The 23,026-nt window shown below is 39.3% G+C and overlaps 1 protein-coding gene across 1 annotated transcript in view; it reads right to left on the bottom strand.

The window, feature by feature from the left end:
* Window positions 1-6,689: 6,689 nt before the first annotated feature.
* The window catches only part of LOC136676606 (dnaJ homolog subfamily A member 3, mitochondrial-like), a 54,282-nt gene continuing 37,945 nt past the window's right edge, over window positions 6,690-23,026 (bottom strand). Inside the window, exons 12-13 of the transcript XR_010796305.1 lie at window positions 15,387-15,446; window positions 6,690-7,171 (exon numbers count right to left, since the gene is read on the bottom strand). The gene's annotated coding sequence lies outside the window, so the exon portion shown is untranslated. The remainder of the gene's footprint in view (window positions 7,172-15,386; window positions 15,447-23,026) is intronic.

Genomic DNA, 23,026 nt, shown 5'->3' on the forward strand with positions numbered 1-23,026 from the left:
TAACATACAAGAACTGTTCCCATTAGATAAACAGCAGTTAATGCTTTCACCTTTGAGAGTAAAGAGTAGGGAATCAAGCTCCTTTCCCTTCAGATCTGATACAAGCCACAGCTGTTTGTGTCCATTCTTTCACTGTGACAAAACAACTTGCTGTACAATGTACTGAAGGTCAGTAAAAATGCTGTTATTTAGAAAAGGAAATAAAAAAAGAACATTTTTACTAGAACTCTGGATATCTGATGTGTACAACTTTATGGGCTGGTGATTCAGAGTTTGTTTTAGTACTTACTTGCTTTATGAGATGCAAAAATACATCTAAATAAAATAAATAAATAAATAAATAAATAAATAACCAACCTAAGACTGAACTGTAGAGTCGCGGAGAAATGTGGAAATCTGAAAGCTTCTTTAAAGATCTAAAATCACTTCTTCTGAATAGTTGGACCTTACACAGTGATTCTGAAGAAGTAGTTACACATGTTCAGTTGAAACTTTGCATTTGAAGAAATAGCATGAGGCTTAGCGGTAAGCCGGTGGAAGATAAATAGAGGATTTTAGTTCAGATATGAAAGAATGTGGGCACACATGAATGAACATGTGTGTGTGTGAGTTTGTGTGTGTGTACTGTGTAGAACAAACATGTCAATGTTTTTTTGCACTTTGTGAGAAACAAATTGTTGAGGTACAGAAGCACAAAAAAAAGAAATTAAAAGCAAAATGAAAACTCTGTCACTGTCAACCAAATCTGTCAAGTCATTCAGTCATTCACCAATACATTCACTTTGTCCATTTATCCATCCATCCATTCCTCAAAGCATACGTGCTTTCATTCTACATTTATCCCTCCCTCCATCCTCTCCTTCTATTCCCTTTATCCATCCATCCATCTCTATAGCCATCAATCCCTCCATGCGTACATCCACTAATCCTTTCATCCTCCAACTATCTCTCCATCACTCCATACATACATCCCTCTATTAGTTATTTCCCCAGCTTCATCTGTGTCTCATTTCTCTTATGCAAGACAGACATCACTGTAGTATAGTGAGAGGATTCTCTGTGATCATTTGAGCATGTCTCTTAAACAGTCCAGAGAGAGAGAGATTCTTTATTGGTCCTAAAGTAATTTTAGCAGCCAGTAGCAGCAAACACAACATTGTAGACTTCAGAATAGAGAGCATGTTACATTTGCAGGACATGGTAAGCAGATCAAACTGTAAGAGCATACAAACGATAAAATAAATGTTATTTTTAAGATAAAATTATCTTAAAAATTAGTATTATTAAGATAAAAATATAGATGCAAGGACAAAGAATAAAATATAAATATAAGGGGATCTATAGTAGCAAGGGCAAAGAACAGTGCACTGCTACCATTGTGTGAGAAGGTGCATCAAGAAATAAGTTATTTAAAACAAAGTGTCAATATGTGCAGTGCAAACATTGTGAAAAATGTGCAATGTACAACTGGCTAAAAAAAGCCATTAGGTTATATCCTATATATATATAGATAAATAAATATACATAGGAATATGGGGTGAGGACAAGGGTTTAGAGGTGTGCATAAAAGCTGCTCACTTAACCGAACAGACCTATATATAGTGAATGTGACACAGTCAGCCCTCAGGTTCCGACTCCAGTGGGAAGAGTTAAAGATCCTAATGGCTCTGGGGACAAAGAATCTCCTGAGTCTGTCTGTAGAGCAGCTTTGTGACAGCAACCATGAATGAGGGAACAGCTCTGTCAGGAAGAGAAAAGTGAATGCTCTTGATATGTTTTTATGCGTGGAATAATCCATGGTGCACCATGATTGCCCAGATCACCCATAACATTTCTCACACACACACACACACACACACACACACACACACACACACACACACAGCATTTAGGGATTATAGGCTGATTTCATGTGACGATTCCTTTGTGTTCATATTTAGGTTTAATCCTGCAATTTCATCCACCTCAAAGCCATTAAAAGCCATTGTGATGTCCTGTTGCATTTAGAGAGAGAGAGAGAGAGAGAGAGAGAGAGAGAGAAAGAGAGCTTTGCAATTTGGGGAAATGTGTCAAACATCAAACCTGTTTTCACAGTACAGAAGACTTTTTTCACAGAGACTGACAAAACTGGACAGGAAAATGGCTTCTTAACAGTTCTTACAGTCCCCAGAAAAGCTGGGATACTTTCTAAGAATGCAATACAAACAGAAATATATAATTTGTTCATTTGAACAAATTAACAAGAAAAGATTAAAACAAAGAAAAGATTATAATCATAAATACTATTTGTTAAATATAAACATTCAGAAAAGCTGGAACAGAAGCATTTTCACACCTTTTCTTTTAATTGAACTTTTTAATCCTTTGGGAATTGAAGATACTAATACTTGTAGTTTTGCATGTGGATTTTTCTTGCCCATTATTGCTGTAAAGAAGACTTGAGCTGCCCAACAGAGGAGTGGTCACCTCTATGTGATGTAATATACATTTTCAGTAGGAGACAGATGTGGACAAAGGCAGGACAGTCAAGCTTGTAACTCATGCAGAATGAAGCCTGTCCTGCTGAAACAGACATGGGGTTTCTGAGAAAAGGTGCCATGTTCACGGCATATGTGTCTACAAATACCAGTATAAGACTCTATTGCATCTATTGTACCCTCACATATATGCAGATCACCCATGCCATCACAAATGGTGAAACACATTTTATACTTAATGTTGACCTCCACTCTTGTGATTTAACCAATTCCAGCTATTAATTGTAATGTATTTTTCTGAATGTGTCCCAAATGTTCTGCGAATGGAGTTTATATAAATACAGCTAACAGAGCTGATAATACTGAATAAAAATAATAAAACAGAATATTACAATTATCCATGAGAGGGAGTACATTACAAGTACATGCCAGACATGTTGTTAGGCATGAAAGTTCATTCATTCATTCATTCATTATCTGTAACCGCTTATCCAATTCAGGGTCGCGGTGGGTCCAGAGCCTACCTGGAATCATTGGGCGCAAGGCATGAAAGTTTTTATTTGTTATTGATAATAACAACAAATATGTACAAAACATCTTGGGTATGTGCAGATATTTCCCCAGTGAAATATTGATAAAATCTTATTCTGTGAACAGCAAAATAATTTTTAATAATGTGATGAACTTGATGTGCCTGGTCAAATACAATTTCTGCCCATTGTGACATTTGAAGCTTGAAAAATACTTGTGTACTTGTCTTTTTGGAGACTGTACATATGTCTTACTTACATGTAGCAATTTTAAGATGAACGAAGGAGTGATATTTCTAACAACTTAACTGAACCCTGATTAAACAGAGCTTTCACAAGTCTGTGTCTACCTTGATTCTATAAGAGTCACACTTGTTGCCACACTTTAGTTCGCAACCATTATTATTAAAATACGTGCAGACATATTTAAGTTCTCCAAAATTATGAACCCCCTGACGGCTTTCTCCTACATGTTTGTTATTTAAAAACTCACATTTGTTATGCAAGACATTACAAGTTATGAGAATGCTTGAATATATTTATTGATATCTGAAACAATCTTTTCAATGTTGACATGAAATTAAGACAATTTGTACAAGACTCCTGAACATGCTTCTCGTTTGAGATCAGTTGTGAGTTCCACACATTTAAACAACCTTGATGTTCAAGAAAGCAGTCTGAAGGAAGAAGGAAGGGTGGACAGGAGAGAGCGGATGGCTGAGAGGTCACAGGGTGGTCAGTTAGGGTAGCTGGGGGCAGTGTAAGCGTGTTTTTTCCCCCTGCTGAGTTATAGCAATGGTGCAGTTTGGGCTTTTGCTGAATAGACAAAGGAAATAGCTTATGAGCTGACAAGAGGTGTCAATAAATCACATCTCTCTCTCTCTCTCTCTCTCTCTCTCTCTCTCTCTCTCATTCACACAGAAACACTGACACAGTCGAGAGGTATATTCTCATGATATTCTTCTGAATTTATTACAAAGCATAAAATACAAAAATCTCAAATAGCCATGCATTACAGTAGTAAAAGTCCCTTAAAAGCAGTAAAACATGTGTTTACACATAGCATATGGACTTCATAAACTGTGAATCTAAATATAATGGTGTTTGGTAAATACATATATTTATTATTTGTACTATTCACAATTCTTGCTTTGCCAGCCAATGGCATTTGTCACTAGTGCTATGGTTGCCAGGCAGCAGAACATATCTGTGAACAACACAATAGTTTAAAATCACTTCATATATGTGGTTACTTGTGATACCTAATACAATGTAAATGCTACAGAACTAGTTTCTATTTTCTGTTGTTTGAGGAAAAATGACAAGAAAAACCTGTATATGTTCAGTACCGGTCATCATAGGACTAACTACATAGCACTCTTTGAATTTACAACCACACAACTATACAAGCAGAAGAGACTTGGTGTGTGGTAAGTTAAAGTTAAAGGTTTGAATATTGTAATCTTCGGAAATGTTTGGAAATGTTTTTTTTTTTTTTTCAGAATATATTTGACCTACAGTTTGTTGAATATCATGAACATGGAGGTACTTCTGTAAATGTACAGTAGCTCTATGAAATCCCCTGACTGTACATCTCTGCACAAATGCCCTTTTTCCCCAGATGAATATAAGTGAAACATTCACTTGAAATTCACAGACGTCACAAAAAATAATAATATATACTAAGTGAATATGTTATTCACTTCTTTTAGAAACGAAAACAAAACATGTCATTTAATCAGGGGCACTAAAACTTCTGCACATGACCGTCTCTCCCTTTTTCCCCCTCTTTTATTCTTTCTCTCTCTAGCCTATGTCTGGCCTTCCTTTCTCCCTGGCAGACTTAAGGATGAAGGGGCACAGAATATAAAAAGAGGAAGACAGGAAGAGAGCAAAGGTTAAAAGGCGTTCAGGGGCAGTTAAGCCTTTCAAAACAGAGATTCAAAGCAGAGATGGAGACAGAAGGAAAAAGAGAATGAAGTGGGCACTTCAGAGAACAAGAGAGAGGTGTTTAGAAAACAAGCTGGGGGCTGTGGGGGGTTGACATGAAAAAGAGAAGAAGAAATCAACAGCATTGGGAAATAATGGCAACCCAGAAAGGGCTGGAGGCAAGACAAACCTTAGGCTAAAGAGAGAGAGGGGTTGGGGGGTGGGGGACTCTTTCTCCAAAACAATCTCAGATAACGTTTTTATAATGTAGGACTAGGCCACAATGCAACTGAAGAACAATCCCCAATATATCTAAAATCAATGTGATTTTCTATAGTCTGTAGGTAATGGCATGGGAATATTTCCTGTAAAAGTAAAAGCAAAAATATTGTTAACTTAAAAGGATATTAATGTAACCGTGTTTATAAGCCATGTTTATATTTCTATTTTGTGCACAAAAGTACAAAACATGGCAAAAAATGAGATGACAAATAAGCTTTTCAAACAATAGTGAGAATCTTCTTTAGATGGTAAGTTGCACTCTGGGAGACACGTTAATAGTATGTCTGTTTACCTAACAAAACATTCATGCATAGATTGCACAATCAAATAAGCTTTCCATTTCTACTTTAAAGGGAATGCCTACAACTGTGGGAAACTGCAGTTCTCTCTGGTTGGTTTCTGTTCAGAAGTTGCAGGTCTTTTAAGGTGGTTGATACAAGCTCTTATTGGTTTATCAGGTGAAATGATTTTGAGTGAACATAAATGATTCAAACCATAGGTTTTATGAGTGTCTTACAGAGCTGTGTATAAAATTACTTAGTGCCCTCCATCTGCAGTTTACACAGTGATATATCATCATCTGCAATCAAATTATTCTTCATTTTTTTATACTGCAGATTAGTATTTAATTGTTTAATATATATATTAGCATGTTTCTGCATTGAGTTTTTTTTAACAGAAAGGACATTACGTCTGAATAAAACTTATATAGGAAAATCATTCCACATTCCACAGGATTTTTGGATCTATAATTGAGAGAATGTCCCACCCCCAACACCCATGATGATAAAGTTGTGGACAAATGGGGAATTAGTTGAATTAAGCCCTAGTGATGATCTAATAGCAGCAGTTTAAGTGAAGAAGTGGTACCTGGCTGCACTTTACCTCTAAGAAAAAGCCTGGGGGGATTACACCCTTCAAGCTTGGTAGCACTGTGTGATTGAAAGGAAGTTAACTAACAGGTAGAAAAGAAAAAAAAGTAATTTATATCTGTTTAATGTGTCTTGTTAGTTTAATCGTAAGGCTTTGCCTGTGCCTCAGGTCCTGTCCAGTCTCTGACAAGGTCAATTATGCCTAATCACAAAGCTCTGGGTGGTCAGAAAAGGGCCAAAACATCTGCTCTGTCGAAGGGTCAAAGGAGGAGACCACTGTAAGCCTATGTATATATCACACCCTCCGAAAAGAGTTTGGCCTGGAGAGCTAGGGAGAGTTAAAGACATGCTGAGTGATTTAGCTCCCATTTATGCAGAGCCTCCCAAGTATGAAGAACCTAGCCATGACATATGACCTCTGACCTGTGACACTGGCCTTTGTTGGGCTGTCAGGTGCCAGCTTGCGCCATGGTGGGACGAGATTCCACTGAATACACACAAAGACACACATGACTTCAGAAAACGCAGAGTTTTCTGGGGAAAGTGCAATACAACACAGTTTGGTTTTGACTTAACACACTTATTTGAAAAAGAATAATCATTTTTATGCAAGATGTCTACAATACATCTACAAAATTTTCTTTGTCAAAATAATATCTTTTCCAAATATTTAGATTGCAATTAAGTAAGATATATATCAATTTGGAAGATTGAAATCTATGGTAGACACTGGTAGCTCTTCTAGATGCAAGTGAGCCCCTTCCCTGTGGAGAAATCCTGTTCTGAAGAGGGTCATGCATCGTCCGAAAGCCGCAGGCACAGCCTTGTGCTCTTTAAGAACAAAGGCGTGATTTAGCCAGCTCATCCCTGCTCTCACGCTGGCCTGGACTCTCCCTGCTTCTACTCTTTGTTGTGTGTCCACTGCCCAGTCGCCAGCGGCTCCTCTGGGCTCAGGCAGGACGGACAGTGGGCTTAGAGGCCAGGATCAAAAGAACGGGAAGGGCTCCAGCTTTCAACTCACCAGTACCATGGAGATTAGAGGAAGAGATGTCTAAAGCGGCTGCAATAAAGCTGAGAGAGCCTGCAGGGAAAGGAGAGAGAGAGAGAGAGAGAGAGAGAGAGAGAGAGAGAGAGAGAGAGAGAGAGAGATACCAGTTTCTTAAATGTTATACAACATTTACTTGAAGAACCATCTGACTGACAACTGTTTACAGCCCATCAACTGGGCCACTAATGGTCACATTTCTTTCTCTTTCTTTTTTGTTGCCAAGTTTCAGTCTCTCCTTTACTCCAAATGTATTTAATTAGCCAGGACAAGTAACCAAAGTTAGTATCTATCAGTAATTATCAGTAAATATCATGCTTAAATACACAGATTATCCATAACTATTCCCTATTCTGATGTGTTCACAAACTCCAGCAGCACAGCTGTGTCTGATCCAGTCATACTAGCATAACACACACTGCTATGTCCCTTTATTTCATTTATGTCATTCTGTTATGTCATTTATCCTTTCCTCCAGGAGACACTTCACTGGCAACTAGAATCTCTGACTGTCTCTCTGACATATCTACATGGATGAAGGAACATCACCTCCAATTGAATTTATCCAAAACTGAACTACTGATCCTCCCAGCCAAGCAAGCTATTCTCCACAACATCAGCATCAAGCTAGAGTTCCTATTAGTGGCTCCCACCAAGGTTGTAAGAAACCTAGGTGTCATGGTTGATGACCAGCTGACCTTCGCAGATCACGTTACGATTAGGCCATACCTAACTCAACATACAACACAGCTCCTCGTTCAGACGTTAGTAATCTCCCGTCTAGACTATTGTAACTGATAGGTCTTCCGGCCTGTGCTGTGAGACTGCTACAGATGATCCAGAATGCTGCAGCACGCCTGGTCTTCAACCAACCTAAAAGAGTACATGTCACGCCCCTATTAGTTGAGCTGCATTGGCTACCCTTAGCTGCTCGCATCAAATTTAAATCACTAACGATGGCCTTCAGAGTATTCACTGGTTCTGCTCCCATCTACCTCAATAGACTCTTAAAACCATACGTTAGCGCCCGCCCTCTCCGTTCCTCAAAGGAGCGCCAACTAACACGACCAACATACAACGTACAGGTCAGTTGAGGCTATTCTCATCTCTGGTACAACGCTGGTGGAACGAGCTTCCAAGCACTATCAGAGCAACAGGAACCCTCTCCGCATTCAAGAAATCCTTGAAAACCCAGCTCTTCCGAGAGTATCTTTTGCACTGAAAGTCTTTCTTTAATTCACTTATTACTTCATGGCATATTGCACTTAATGTAAGGTATTTTGTATAATTTGTGCTGTAGTTCGAATGTTAGATCCTCTTTTGTAAGTCGCTTTGGATAAAAGCGTCTGCCAAATGCATAAATGTAAATGTAAATGTCAGTGTCACTGTAGCGCTGAGAATGATTACCACCAAAATAACACCTAATCAGTGGTGGCCCTTGAAGAAAATGCTGAAAGGCTAGCAAAATATGCTCAGCAACAGATGGACTGAAATCTGCAACTGTAGAACCAAGTACTCTTGCATGGTCAGTGGAGTCAAGAAAGTTTTAATGTTTTGACCTAATATTGCCATGCCTAATGCTAATCTTGTACTAAATAACATCTGCATTAAGATGTGTAAACTCTAAATGCATCCTTTGTAATGATGCAGTGTCTTATCCGTTGGATGTGTGGGTTGTGCCATAACTTATTTTCTCTGACTTCACTAATGCTTCCCAGGGCCTCCAACAGCCTCAGAAATAAATGTATTTTTGTTTCTAATTTTTATTCTCTCTGCTATGATAAAAAAATATAATATATCAAATACCATCTGTCATGATAAGTTCGGTTTATCTGCATCAAAAGCTAAAGGTCTTTGACCCTCGTGTCCACAATTTTATCACGTAAATTTTGAGTTGTTTAATTGAGAGTTGTTCATGGTAAAGACTTGGCTAAAATGAAATCAAAATCAGGCTCTAAGGAGAGTAAGACAGAGTGTGTGTGTGTGAGAGAGAGAGAGAGAGAGAGAGAGAGAACGAACAAGAAGGCAGAAGGCAGGCAAATAACCCGACACATTTCTCTCAGGGGTGAGTTTGAAGTGGCTAGCTAACATGCTATATTTGTGTTTATATCAATAAGCATGTGATAAACTGTTATATCTGTTTGTCTGAGTTGCTGCAAGCTTAGCTTCAATTAGCCCCCGATTTATAAATCTCTAGTGACGCTCTGACATAAATGTTCCAATATCTATAGCTTTTATACTTCTCAGAAGTGTACAAGCTGTTACTGCAGCAAAGAGCAACAAAAACCTCTAATAATATGCTTCATTTCAGAAGAAATATTGGACACTTTTGGTTGCATAAAGAAAATATTTGGGCAATACATATAGATGGGTAACCATAATAACCTTATAATAAAGTGATCGATTTTTAAACCTTTAAAATGTTTAACACTTACATGTCTTAAGCGTAGTTCTTAATGGTACCAAACGTAGTTTTTCTATATCATCTCTCAAAGAACCTTAGTAGAACCTTCTTAAGAGTGTAGTGTACTTACACCTAATTCTTTATCAAGCAAGGTATATGGTTCTTAGAGAAAACAAAGGAACCAAAGGACTCAGTTCACCAGAACTATCTTTGAATGCAGACATGAAGTCTTTGCTTTTGAGATGAGTTCCAGATCAAACAGGAGGAATGCGTGCAGAGGTATAGGGGAGGGTTTTAGCAAGAAAAAAACAGACAGATAAGAGATAGGGGTGAATTTATTCACAGAGAATAGATGGATTTAACAGGTGTAGGAGCAGCACAGCAGGCAGCTTATATGAGGTCAGGATCAAGGGCATGAGAAGACTGCAGGTGTTTAGGGGTGGGGTATGAGCTGGGGTAAATCTAGGTTGGGGGTGGGGGGCAAGACAGGGGTAAAGAGATGTTAAAGTAGAATGTATAGGATCACAGTTTAGTGGCGAAGGGGAAATGATTTGGAGGGGCAATGTTAAGTTTGGGCACAATAAAGCAGAAGGGGAAAGCAAGATGAACGATTACAATTAGGAGCAGAAGAAGGGTAAGAAGCAAAAGGACAAAAGTACAGGAAAATGAAGGAGAGCTAGAGTGTGCAAGGTGTCTGAAGGATAGGGGCTGGAGTAATGTTGGTGAAGCTGAGTTAAAGGTTAACCTCTAAAAGCCCAGACTGAGTTCATATTGTCTCTTTGTAATTACCAAGCACACCTTCATTCTGTAAATGAGGTCAGACATATGCAAATTCAAAAACTCTCATGTGACTTCATCCATGATGTTCAGTAATTGTCACTTAGGGACATTATGATTAAAAGTGAAGTTTAAAGCTGTGTAGGGAACTTTTCAGACATTATAAAAGGTTTGCGACACATACGTCAACCTGGGCGTTTATGGGCTATGTGTGCAGGCACGTGTCCAGATAGACCCCTAGTGGTGCTCAAGCACCTCGTGCTCGTTTGTCCTGGATGAAAAATGTGCTCTTCCTGCTGAAGCCAATTTTTTAAAATTAATCATTATTTAAAAATAAAAATGACCCTCTCTGTCTTCAGTTTCCCCACAAAAGTGTTTGCATTCTTTTGAGATTTCTGCTCTGATCCACACCCGCCTTGCCCCTCACTCCTCCTTCTCCGCTTAACACAACGGCTGAGCGCCAGGCCAAACCGCTACTACACACTTCTCATCTGACCCGCAGCATCAGACAGACAGGTAATGACAGTGTTTGTGCAGTCCCTGATGTTGTCTGGTGCAAAATTAACCACAACACTTAACATTAGAGCGACACTGAAAATATTACATGGCTACCGGCCCGACTTTTCCTTTTAGGCATTTAGGCGTCACACCCGCTGAAAACGTAAAGGAACCATTTTGGACTCATGAGGCATGAAATACATGATTTCAAAGCCCTGTCCAGCTGTTTACTTAGGTTTGTCATGGTTAATGAAGGGGGAGTGGGACAAACTGTAGCAGAGAGACAGACAGAGAATTTAAAGTGTTTTACTGTTTTACAATTTAAATTTTTTTTATGAATAAATTTGGTGATGGGTGCTATTTATTATTTTGCCTTGAGCACCTGCCCCCAACAATGCCTGTGTGTGTGTGTGTGTGTGTGTGTGTGTGTGATGTCTGTTGCAGGATGCTCCCGTGTCTGTGTGTCCTCCTGGTTCTCTCCTTTTAGTTAAAGCTGTCATAGTCAGATCTGCCGGAGTCATTAGCCACACTCTGGAAATTTTCATATTTTCTACTTTACAAACACAAAACAGTTCAAAACTAATTCCATCCCTTTACATCTTTCCGAGTAAACAACTGCCCACCTGTCTGTCTGGACACTGATGGATGACTGTCGAGACCCTCCTCCACGCTTCAGACCAGCTGCCCACGCTCCAGCAACCACCAAGTGCCTTGAAACTGTCCCTACACTAAAGTTCTCATGGACTACTAACTATCATCACCAGTAGATTGACCAGAGGAGGATGGGTCACCCCTTGTGAGCCTTGGTTCCTCCCAAGGTTTCTTCCTCAGCTGGGGGAGTTTTTCCTTGCCACTGTCGCCCCTGGCTTGCTCACTTGAGGGTTTTACATTTGTTTTTACATTTCATGTCAAATCTTTGTCTTACTGGAATTCTGTGAAGCTGCTTTGTGACAACATCAGTTGTGAAAAGCGCTATATAAATAAATTTGATTTGATTTGATGTCGTCATTACAAGAAGTGGCACATGTTACCTCAGTTAGAGTAAAGATATATGTGGATTTTAAGGTGGAAAGTATCCTACAAGGTGAGCAACAGATTAAGGCCAGCGTGAGAAGTAAAATATAAAGCAGTAGAGTACATTTTAATACAGCCTGGCATTCAATCTACAGACCAGATGTATGCCTGCAAGCAAAAATGGTCCCATCAGCATCTCCTCTGCTCCTCCCCCAAAGCCTCTTCATCTCATCTTCCACTCCCTCTAGGTTTTCCACATTTATTTTTTTCTAAATTCTTTGAGCATAACATCAGTATTTCACTCAAGGTTGGAGTACTTGCACTCAGCATGCTCCCAGTCCAACCACTGCTCAACATAATTCCAACATCTGTCTCAAACTGGCTGCAGCCTGATAAGATGCTTGACCCAACTGCAAATTAACTCAATTATATTTAATTTAAATTTGATTGTAATTTAATAGAATGTTAAACTTACTTGTAAAATTACTTCCAAACCTATCACTGTTCACTAAATGTACAGTATGAGTTTCTGCCATTTTGTGGTAATGAATGGATGAATGAAAATGTGTTATTTTATTCAATAAATAACCTAAAAATTAAGTCATTTGAAAATGGCGAGCTAGAAGAATTTATTGGTCCCTGCATTTGCATTGATTTTTTCTGTTCTTGTTGATAATATTATATCCAAAAGTATGTCTCAGTTTTGGTTTAGATGGTAACTTAAGAGTTAGGGATCATAAATATAGTGTATAGTGTAATACTTAATTTAGATAATATTTTGGTTATGTAATTATGACTATTGTAAGGATTGGCACCCCCTCCAGGGTGTGTTCCTGTCTTGCCCCCAGTGATTCCAGGCCCTGAACTGGAAAAGCGGTTACAGAAAATGAATGAATGAATGATGACTACTGTCATTTTTAATACTGCATAAGTGTTACCATAAAACAACAAGAGCGGGATAATGTTTGGATTTTAAATTAGAATGAAACCTTACACAGAAACACTTTAAAACATATATTTACACCTACTGCTTCTGAAATCTAGTGGCTGCATGGTGTTAATGAAAAAACAATAAAAATAAAAAATATATATTAATGTATTAATGAACATAGAACATCATCTAGAGCCTAATTATTCCTCTAAAACCAGAACCTATAAACTGATGAATCTGTGAAAGCACTTAGTCCTGTGTGTGTGTGTGTGCTGGTGGGTGGTCTAGCAAAGCCTCTCTCCTGGGTTTCCTTTGGCCTGAGTTGCTCTCTCCCTCTCCTCCAGTTAAAGGAGTCATCTGGGAACCGTGGTGGCTAAAAGATTTTGGATTTTTATCATGTGATGTGGAAACATCCCTGGTGTAAAGTCTTGGCAAACCATAAAGGCCTGGCTTCTGATGATGTCTGAATACACAGATCCTGCAGATCCTATCTGAGAACTTTGAAGCATCTATTCTCACAGCTTGGGGAGAGAGATGAAGGCAGTGCAAAATGATGGGGAGATGAAAGGATGAAGGTTTTTTTTTATGAGGCTGATCACATGCATTTTTCATGCTGAGTAGTCAGTTGACAAACCACTGCTTACATTCAATTTTAATCCAGTCCTTGAAAACACCCTGGGCTGCATACTTTTAATTATCTTCCAGCAAATAAACAAAATAAGCTTAATAATAGAATATATTACAATTACTATTTAGTGGTATATTAAAGGAACTCTATGTAAAATTTGACATTTATTAGTCCTGGACTCCCCCTACAGTTGCAGAGTGTAATACATTTTTACAATGCTGTAAAAATGAATTACACTCTGCAGCTGTAGGGGGAGTGCAGGTGTGTGTTTGGACTGGATGATTCCTACCTCCTTTGTGCAGTGTTGAGCCTGCGGTAGCAATGATCTAGGCTCTGTTCTCCCTATTTCAGGTAAGTGAAGCATCACAAAGATGTGATTAAACTGTCATTTTACAGTTAAACACCGCCTAGTGTTCCTTTAAGGTACAGACAACCCATAAAAAAATGAGACCTTAAAGGGGACATGTTATGAAAAAAATCACTTGTTGCGTGTATTAGCTAATTGATTAGAGAATCTGGAGCCCCTACCAACCCAGAAACTGAAATAAAACATATCAGTCAGTCTTTTGTGATTTGCCCATGTCTGAGGACATGGGATAAAATGCTGTCTTACATAAATAGCAGCAACATGCACTTTTCCACCTCTCCTTCTGAGTTTCTCCAATCAAGACCAATCACAACTAGCCCAGAGAAATACGTTTACTGAATACATTTTGTGAAAACGGAAACAAACAAAGCAAGTGCTGTGCTGTTTGATTTTTTTGATATGGTATTTTGACCAAAGCAGGTCACAGAAAACTCATTGAGACCCCACAGAACTATGTTATCTTGTGGGAAAAGGGGTATAATTTCACATAACTCATTCATAAATTCATTCATTGTCTGTAACCACTTATCTAGTTCAGGGTGGTCCAGAGCTTACCGGGAATTGGGCGCAAGGCAGGGATACATCCTGGAGGGGGCGCCAGTCCTTCACAGGGCATTTTACATAACTCAGTCTCAAATTTGAACTCATCTCAATGCATAGTTTCTGACATTGTACAACATTCTGTTATCTACAGAGATGGGAGAAAGCACAACAAAATTCAGGCTTAAACATTACTCAAGCTTTGTGAAAATGCCTTCAACATGTGGTTGAATTGTGACTATAGAAGCATTCAGGCAGGAACTATGGGTGTCTTATGCTTTAGGCCAGAAAGCCAGACCCCTCCTTGATCAATAAAGATAACACAGAGAGATGGAGGTGATAGGGAGGTGGCTGGGTGTGAAAATCTGTCATGGGAAATGGATAGCAGAAGTGGGAATTTATAGGAAGTTAGATAGAAAATAGGAATCACTTCAGGCAAGGGCTTTGTTCCACATTAATAAAACTACTTAAGTGTTATTTTAAGAATATCTTAAATATGATGCAACACAATTAAAGGGCATAGAGGAAAAGCCTAGTTCTTTATGAGCGATGAGTCAAATTTGCCAAAATTTCACTAGTGTATATGGAAAAGCTCAATAGCAATAAATGGGTTCAGTGATTCTAGGAATTTCGGGTATTTATACCCCTTGCACAGTATGATATCATCTCTGTGTGTAAAGATCAAGAAGCAAAATACAGCAAAAAAATGACCAGTACAATACAGCTGAAGATTTCACTAAAGGTTTTGTCCAAAATGAGATCCACAGACATCTGTTTTTGCTTTAACAAGCATTTCGTATAAAACCCATGCATTATTTTTGTGTATTCAGCCATCTGCCCAATAATCAGACTGTCCTCTGAAAACACTGTTTGCATCTGTGAATATAATTTACAGCACAGCCATTCAGAAAACTTGTGTTAGAGTAGTTAATTTATTTCTGAGTCTTTCATGGTATTGCTGTGGGGCTGGGCTGGTACAGGCATCTCTTGCATATTCAGCCTTGTAATAAAGGCTTATGCTTTTATGGATAGTCATTAACTATGGGATCACACAACCCTTGAATACCTGGCCTCTGCTCCCATCTCACTCACCTGTAGTACTGGAGTTCTGAGGGTGAAGGCATTCCTCGAGCTGTTGAGTACACCTGTATGCTAGAGCCAACACAAGAGGAGAGGATCTCAATTCAAGGCCAGAGTTGATATTTAATCATTCAAACGGCTCTGGTGCAGCTCAGTGTTGATTTAACCATGCCATGCACTAAAATAACTCTTGTTTTATTCTATCCAATCACAAGGAATGCATTTTAGCACATAAAAATTTTAAACATTGTACCCACTCAAAGTCCACTCTATTACATGCACCTAGTTTGTTGGTAAACCTTAGATGTAAAGTCGGAAACAGTAGCTCATCTATTGTTGCATAGTTTGTGTTGGTCACTGTCTAGTCCATCATCAGTGGACAAAGGACACAGCTGGCTGGGTTTTTTGGGTTGCGGACTATTCTCAATTCAGCAGTGACACTGAGTTTAAAAATTCCAGTCGCATTGCTGTGTCTGATCCACTCATACCAAGGCAACAAATGCTATTGCACTGGAATGTTTAAAATTTTTTTGGTCCAGTTTTTTTTTTTTTTTAATGTTCAGAACACTTTTCTTAAGTTACAAAAATATATCGGAAACGTTAGCTCAACATTATTTACACCAATAAATTACTATTCTAGGAACGCTGTCTTGGAATGTTCTCATAATGTTCTATTTTGTTTGTTGGGGATGTTGCTTTGGAATGTAACCTCAACAATAACCTGTACAGTTTTCTTAATGTTGAAGTTACATTCCCAGAATATGATCTCATTTGCACAGACAATTTAACATTCTAGGAACATTCCTGAAAGTGAGAAAAGTACATTCCCTGAAAGTGAGAAAAGAGACCTTTACATAACGTTTCCAGAACATTTTCCAGTGAATGTAACCTCAGCATTATTTAAACTGACAATTTAATGTTCTTTGGAAGTTTATAGTTCCAGTTTTCTTGTTCTTTCTTATTCACTCATTGCAAGTTAATAAAATGTATACACTATAATGTCTTTTGTGCACTGTAGTGGAGCATTTATTTAGTTGTTTTTGTTTTTTTGCAATCTTGCACAGTCAGCAGTGTAATGTCAAAACATTCTATGTCCCTTAAATATTCCATACTTTTTTCTCATTATGTAGTTATGTTAAGCCCCCTGAAGAGGGCTCAAACATTCCCATTTTTTAAAAAATATAAATCCTTTCCTCCAAATTGCTCTGATTTGCTATGGTGGTCTAATTCAATAATGATAAAAGTCACCTGCTATGATAACATTCTGAAGAAGAAAAAGACGCAAAAAAAAAACGCAAAAAAAAAAGAAAAAAAGACGAGCCTCGACTGAGGTAAACACAGTAACAGAAACCACATAGACGTAGCAATATCTGTTTTATTTATTTATTTATTTATTTTTTATTTTGAAAGAAGAGGCCACTGTGCCATAACCCTTTACTCTGTTCAAAATAAGGTACGCAAACGGAAAATGAACATGTTCCCCGTTGAGTGGAAAAGTCTGTTTATCTGAAATCAGTTAGCTAACTTAAAGGTACTAAATCCATGGAATGTATTTATATAATGCTCTGTAATCGCCACATAAACCTTATAAAACAGGTAATCAAAAATATAATTTTACTCCTCACTTCTTACCTTGTTAATAGAGTGCCCTGTCTAGAATAAACTGGACAAAACTGGCTCAATCCAGATCTCTTCCTATATCCGCCAAATCCCTATAACCTTGGCAACACTATGGATAATGGGTAGATAAAAGATAAAAAGTAATACGTTGTGCTAAATATATTATTGAATTATATATAATAAGACAAAAAAAAGGCTTCATGTATTTGAACAAAATGAATGGATCCACATTTTTCAATGGTGGACCTTATCTCAAACATTGATGTAAAAAAGGTGACTCTTTCATAATGTGTCTAAAGAATTCCATACATCTACTCCTTTAATCTATTAATATAAAAAACATAAAGAACCTAGAAAGTTTCAGACTAACATTGGGAGAACTTTTATCAAGATCAAGTAACGTTTAAGAAGAAGAAGAGACACCTTTATTGATCCCATTAGGAAACTGCTTCTCTGCAATTCTACCCACATGTGGTAGTGAACACACAAACTAGTAAGCAATTCCTCACAAACACTATTGGGTAGTGAATGCACACAAAACCGGAGCAGGGGGCTGTCAACCACTTCAGTGGGAATCTGTTGAGGGATTAGGTGCCTTGCTCAAGGACACTTCAGCCGTGAAAGAATATTTCCTTGCCGTTTCTGGGAGTTGAACCGGCAACCCTCTATCTTCAAGTTTGCTTCTGTAACCTCAAGGCCATGGCACTTGTGAAAAACTAGGAAATGTTCCATTGATGTTCCATTGAATGTTTGCTTCTAACATTAGGAGGACCTTTACATAACATTAGCCAAAGTTGTGAGAACATTCCCTGTTAGCGGGGAACACTCCACCACCATGTCAGTTTCACTGCAGCGCTGAGAATGATCCACAAACCAAATAATACCTGCTATGTTGGCGTCCTGACCACTAAAGACAAGGTGAAAGGGGGCCAATTAAGCAGAAAGCAAAAGATGGACAACATTCTGTAATTTTAGAACAAAGTGCTCTACTGGGCAGTTAGGCTGAGAGAATGGGCAGTTAGTCCATACAAAGAGGTGGTTATAATGATAGGGCTGATCAGTGTATATTTTAGCTTACGGAGGCAAACTAATCAGAGTGAAAAAGTAAATCCCTATTTAAAATGCTTCTCATTGTTTTTGTATGATCTTTGTTCTCCAAGCCCTGTGTTTGCATGATAAACTCACACCCTTAAAAAAAGTCTCTGTGATAAAGTTTGGTTCACTGAATCTAACCTAACAGGTTTTAACCGACATGTTTTATTAAGGGGAAGAACAGCCCTGGGAACACTCCTCAAAAAGAAGGAAGCTGAAGATGGGTTAAATAAATTATGTTTCTTTTTTTTTTTTTTTAAATAAAGTAAGCATTCAGACTCCAGTCACAGGACTTTTATGAGGTTTTCCTTTATGCTTTGACTTTTGAAGGCATGGAGTGTGGAACAGGCTAAAATTTGAGGTGGAAAACATTTTATGTGTTGTTAGACACACACACACACACATTTCTGGTTGGTGGGAAAGATGGTGGAGCGGCAGTTTGTTGCCTTGATCAGAGTGCTGTGGTTCCTGTGGAAAAGCTGTCATTAGGCAGGGGAGAGATATATATCAGACTCTGTGTGAGTACACACAGAGGACCACAAAGCTTGGGCTACAAGCCAAGGAGGAGCCACTGCATTACCCACCCAAACACACCCAAGAAAAATCTTTACACACACACACACACACACACACACACACAGCACTCATTTCCACTTTAATGATCCATCAGCAGTGATTCTGTAGATTAAATGACGTAATAAAGCAGCACAAAGAAGTCTTTCTCTTCCCAAAGGTCCATGAAGCACGTACACTACGTTTGAGAATTATTAAAGGCTGTCTAATGACATAAGCATAAACTTCAGGGTTACGACACAAAGGCTATGTTCAGATCACATTAAATTTGAAAAAAACAAACAGAAATCATTAATACAATGTATAGCTTCTGAGTCAGATTTTACAGCAATAGTTCATCATTCAGACATATTTATGGTATTTTCCTTATGCCAAATATATCTTGTCCCCTATGTACAGACACACACTCTTGTTTGGGAGAACTACTTAAATTTCTAAGTATTTACACCAATCATTCATAACAATAATGCTACCTTTCTTCTATTATCACTGTCCATTTTATTATCGCCAATTAACATATAATTGTAGCTTGTAGTTCAGGGGTGTCCAAAGTCCAGCCCTGGAGGCCAAATGTAGCCTGCTGTAACATTTAATTGGCCTGCTGCATTACTTTTATGAATACATCATTAGTGGCCTGCTGGCACTTGGCAGTTTTTTCTTTCACCTGATGGTGGCAGCAGTGCGCTAATGTATAGGATATAGCGCCACTGTGTTAACTAAGCTAAACTTAAACGCCATTCATTTCCCTGGGCCAGCAAAATAATTCACAAAACAACATTTGGTGATGTATGCAGCAAAAATAACGCAAAGTTGACAGTGAAATTTCAAGAGAGATGAAAGTATCTGCAATAAAATTTCAGATTTTACACTCTTTTGATATCTTGCAGCAGTTAATGTTCTAAAATGAAATTCAGTATTTAATAAATATGAACTGTTTTGTAAATATGTGTTTTTCATATTTTTACTACACTGTTATAAAATATTTATGAATTAAGCCCCGTCCACGTACCTGCAACAGCACTCTATGCTGAGTGCGCTAAACAGTTTCTTTGCTCAGTTTTAGGCACGTAACAGCACTACTGCACAGAAATCCTGTCCCCCACCTGATGACCAAGTGCTGATACTGTCCACGGTCAGTGTGAGAAGATCATTCAGCTGGATCAATACTCGGAAAACACCTGGTCCTGACAACATTCCTGGACGTGTGATGAGGGACTGTGCAGGGGAACTTGCAGATGTCTTCAAAGACATCTTTAACATCTAGAGTCAAGCCACTATCCCCACATGCCTCAAAGCCACAACTATTATCCCTGTCCCGAAGAAGACGTCGCCATCCTGTTTCAGTGACTACCGTCTAGTGGCATTCACCCCCATCATTCTGAAGTGCTTTGAACGGCTAGTCATGCAACACATTAAGTCTATCCTCCCCCCCTCCCTGGACCCCTTCCAATTTGCATAATGGACAAATCGCTCACCCGATTATGCCAACCCCACTGCCTTTCACTCAGCCCTCACACATCTAGACACAAAGGACTTTTATGTCAGAATGCTATTCATTGATTTCAGTTCCACTTTCAACACTATCATCCACCAACAGGTCATTCTCAAACTGGACCGGCTGGGGCTGAACACTTCTCTGTGCAAATGGTTGTTAGACTTCTTGACCGGGAGACCACAGGCAGAACGGATTGGCAATAACACATCCAGTATCATCACACTGAACACCCGGACCCCCCAAGGATTTGTGCTGAGCCCTCTTCTATTCACCCTGCTGATGTACGGCTGCATACCATCGCACAGCTCTAACCTCCTCATCAAGTGTGCAGATGGTACAACTGTGATGGGTCTCATCAGCAAAAACGATGAGACAAACTACAGGAGCAAGGTGAGCCGCCTGGCCCTGTGGTGCAAACACAACAACCTTTCTCTCTCTCTGAATATGGATAAGACGAAGGAGATGGTTGTAGACTTCAGAAAAATGTGCACCATCAACGGCACTGCTGTGGAGAGGGTGAGCAGCACCAAGTTTCAGGGAGAGCACGTCTCAGAGGACCTGTCCTGGAGCATCCACAAGCTGAGAAGAGCCAAAGCCCCACCCCCAGCATGTGCACCTCCTACAGAGGAGCCATTGAGAGCATCCTAACCAGCTGCATCACCTGCACCGCGTCCTGCCGCAAGACCCTCCAGCACATTGTGAGAGCAGCTGAGAAGATTATCGGCACTTCTCTCTCCTGCCTCCATGACATTCACAACACCCGCCTCACTCGGAAAGCGATCCTTACCATCCACTACAGAGTTTTTTCAGCCTGCTGCCCTCAGGGAGGCGACTGCTTAGTATCCGGGCTAGAATCAGCAGACTGAGGGATAGCTCCATCCACCAGGTTGTCATGATGCTCTACTCACTCCCTGCTCTCACCCCATCCCCCTTTTTTGCCCCCCTGCAACACAAACTGAAGGTCCTGCATCCCCTCCCATCAGTACACTAACTCAGGATCTTGACACCCTCTATCAATACAGGACTTTGCTTACGTCAAGAACTGATTAAGCACACAACACTTTAAGCTTATTATAAAATAATCCAAGTTGCACTACTGCTTAAAAATTGCATTAACCATACCTACAGACCTTATTCTATTAGGTGCCTATGTCACTTTATTGTTTTATGTCAATATCAAGGAGATTAATGCTTAATGACAAAAAATATATATATTTATTTCCATCCATCCATTATCTGTAACTTCTTATCCAGTTCAGGGTCGCGGTGGGTCCAGAGCCTACCTGGAATCACTGGGCGCAAGGTGGGAATACACCCTGGAGGGGGCGCCAGTCCTTCACAGGGCAACACACACACACACACATTCACTCACTTTTGAGTCACCAATCCACCTACCAACGTGTGTTTTTGGACTGTGGGAGGAAACCAGAGCACCCGGAGGAAACCCACGCAGACACGAGGAGAACACACCAAACTCCTCACAGACAGTCACCCAGAGTGGGAATTGAACCCACAACCTTCAGATCCCTGGAGCTGTGTGACTGCAACACTACCTGCTGCACCACCATGCTGCCTTATTTATTTATTTTTTATGTTTTTTTATTTATGTAATTAAGCTGTGCTGCTTCATGTCTGGACTTTGTCCATGTATTACCGGCAATTTATAAAAGCAAAATAGTTTCATACATTGTATGTTCAAATATATGAGGACATGTAAGCATGAATCAAAATGGGATATTGGATCAGCATATACTCAATGCCAAGTGTCGGCAAGAGCAGCATTCCTCAAACCTGGTTCTGGAGGCACTCCTGGGCATTTTTTTCCTTTTTCTTATTCACACCTGACTCAATTAATCAGTTAATTGACAAGCCTTTCAGAATTGTGGTGGGTGTGTTAAAGCAGGGAAACCACTAAAATGTGCTCGACAGGTGCCTCCAGGACCAGAGTTGAGAAACACTGTGCTAGAAGAAGGGGTGGAAACCAAAACCTTTAGGCTAAGTTGGAGTGCCAAAACTATATATCAATCATCAGTAACAGAATGCTCCTATGGCTCAGTGCAATCAAATCATCACATAAATGTTGCACTATCAAGTGAAAAACTAAGTGTTGATAACTAGATGTTCACAAACATTTGGCCATAGTGTAGTCATGCTGGTCTTAAGTACAAGAGCGAGGGCTCCACCTACTGAAGAGGAGAAGTAATTACGATTTAGCAACCACGGACAATTTTAGCATTCATCCATTGTCTGTGACCGCTTATCCAGTTCAGGATCGTGGTGGGTCCAGAGCCTACCAGGAATCACTGGGCACAAGGCAGGAACTCACCCTGGAGGGGGTGCCAGTCCTTGACAGGGCAACACACACTAATATTGAACACTTTCGATTAGCCTAATTCACCTATATATGTTTACCCGCTGGTCTAAACTAACCTATTATACACACTGATTTCACCTTATTGTAATTTGTGTGGCTGAATGTAGCCAACTCTTCAAAAAAAAAAACTGCAATGTTCCAACATATTTTTAATAGAAGAGTAAAACTATTATTCTAACAAGCGGGGTTGGGGTGCAAATGCTTAAGTATGGCTTTCATTTGGGGCAGCGTTTGCCTAATGGTTAGAGTGGTTAGAGTACCTGGCTTGGTACCGGAAGGTTGCTGGTTCAGAACCGGCAGGATCATCTATGGCTGAAGAGCCCTAGAGCAACCCCCAAATGCTACCTGCTGCTCTGGGTGTGTGTTCACAGCCCCTAGTATTTGTGTTCAGTGCCACCCGTGGGTTAAATGAGGAAGACACATTTTGTTGTACAATGATAAATAACATTGTCATTATTATTATTATTATATAATTTTGAAGAACATGTCTACAAACCT

Source organism: Hoplias malabaricus, chromosome X2 (assembly GCF_029633855.1).
Source record: "Hoplias malabaricus isolate fHopMal1 chromosome X2, fHopMal1.hap1, whole genome shotgun sequence".
Lineage (NCBI taxonomy): Eukaryota > Metazoa > Chordata > Actinopteri > Characiformes > Erythrinidae > Hoplias > Hoplias malabaricus.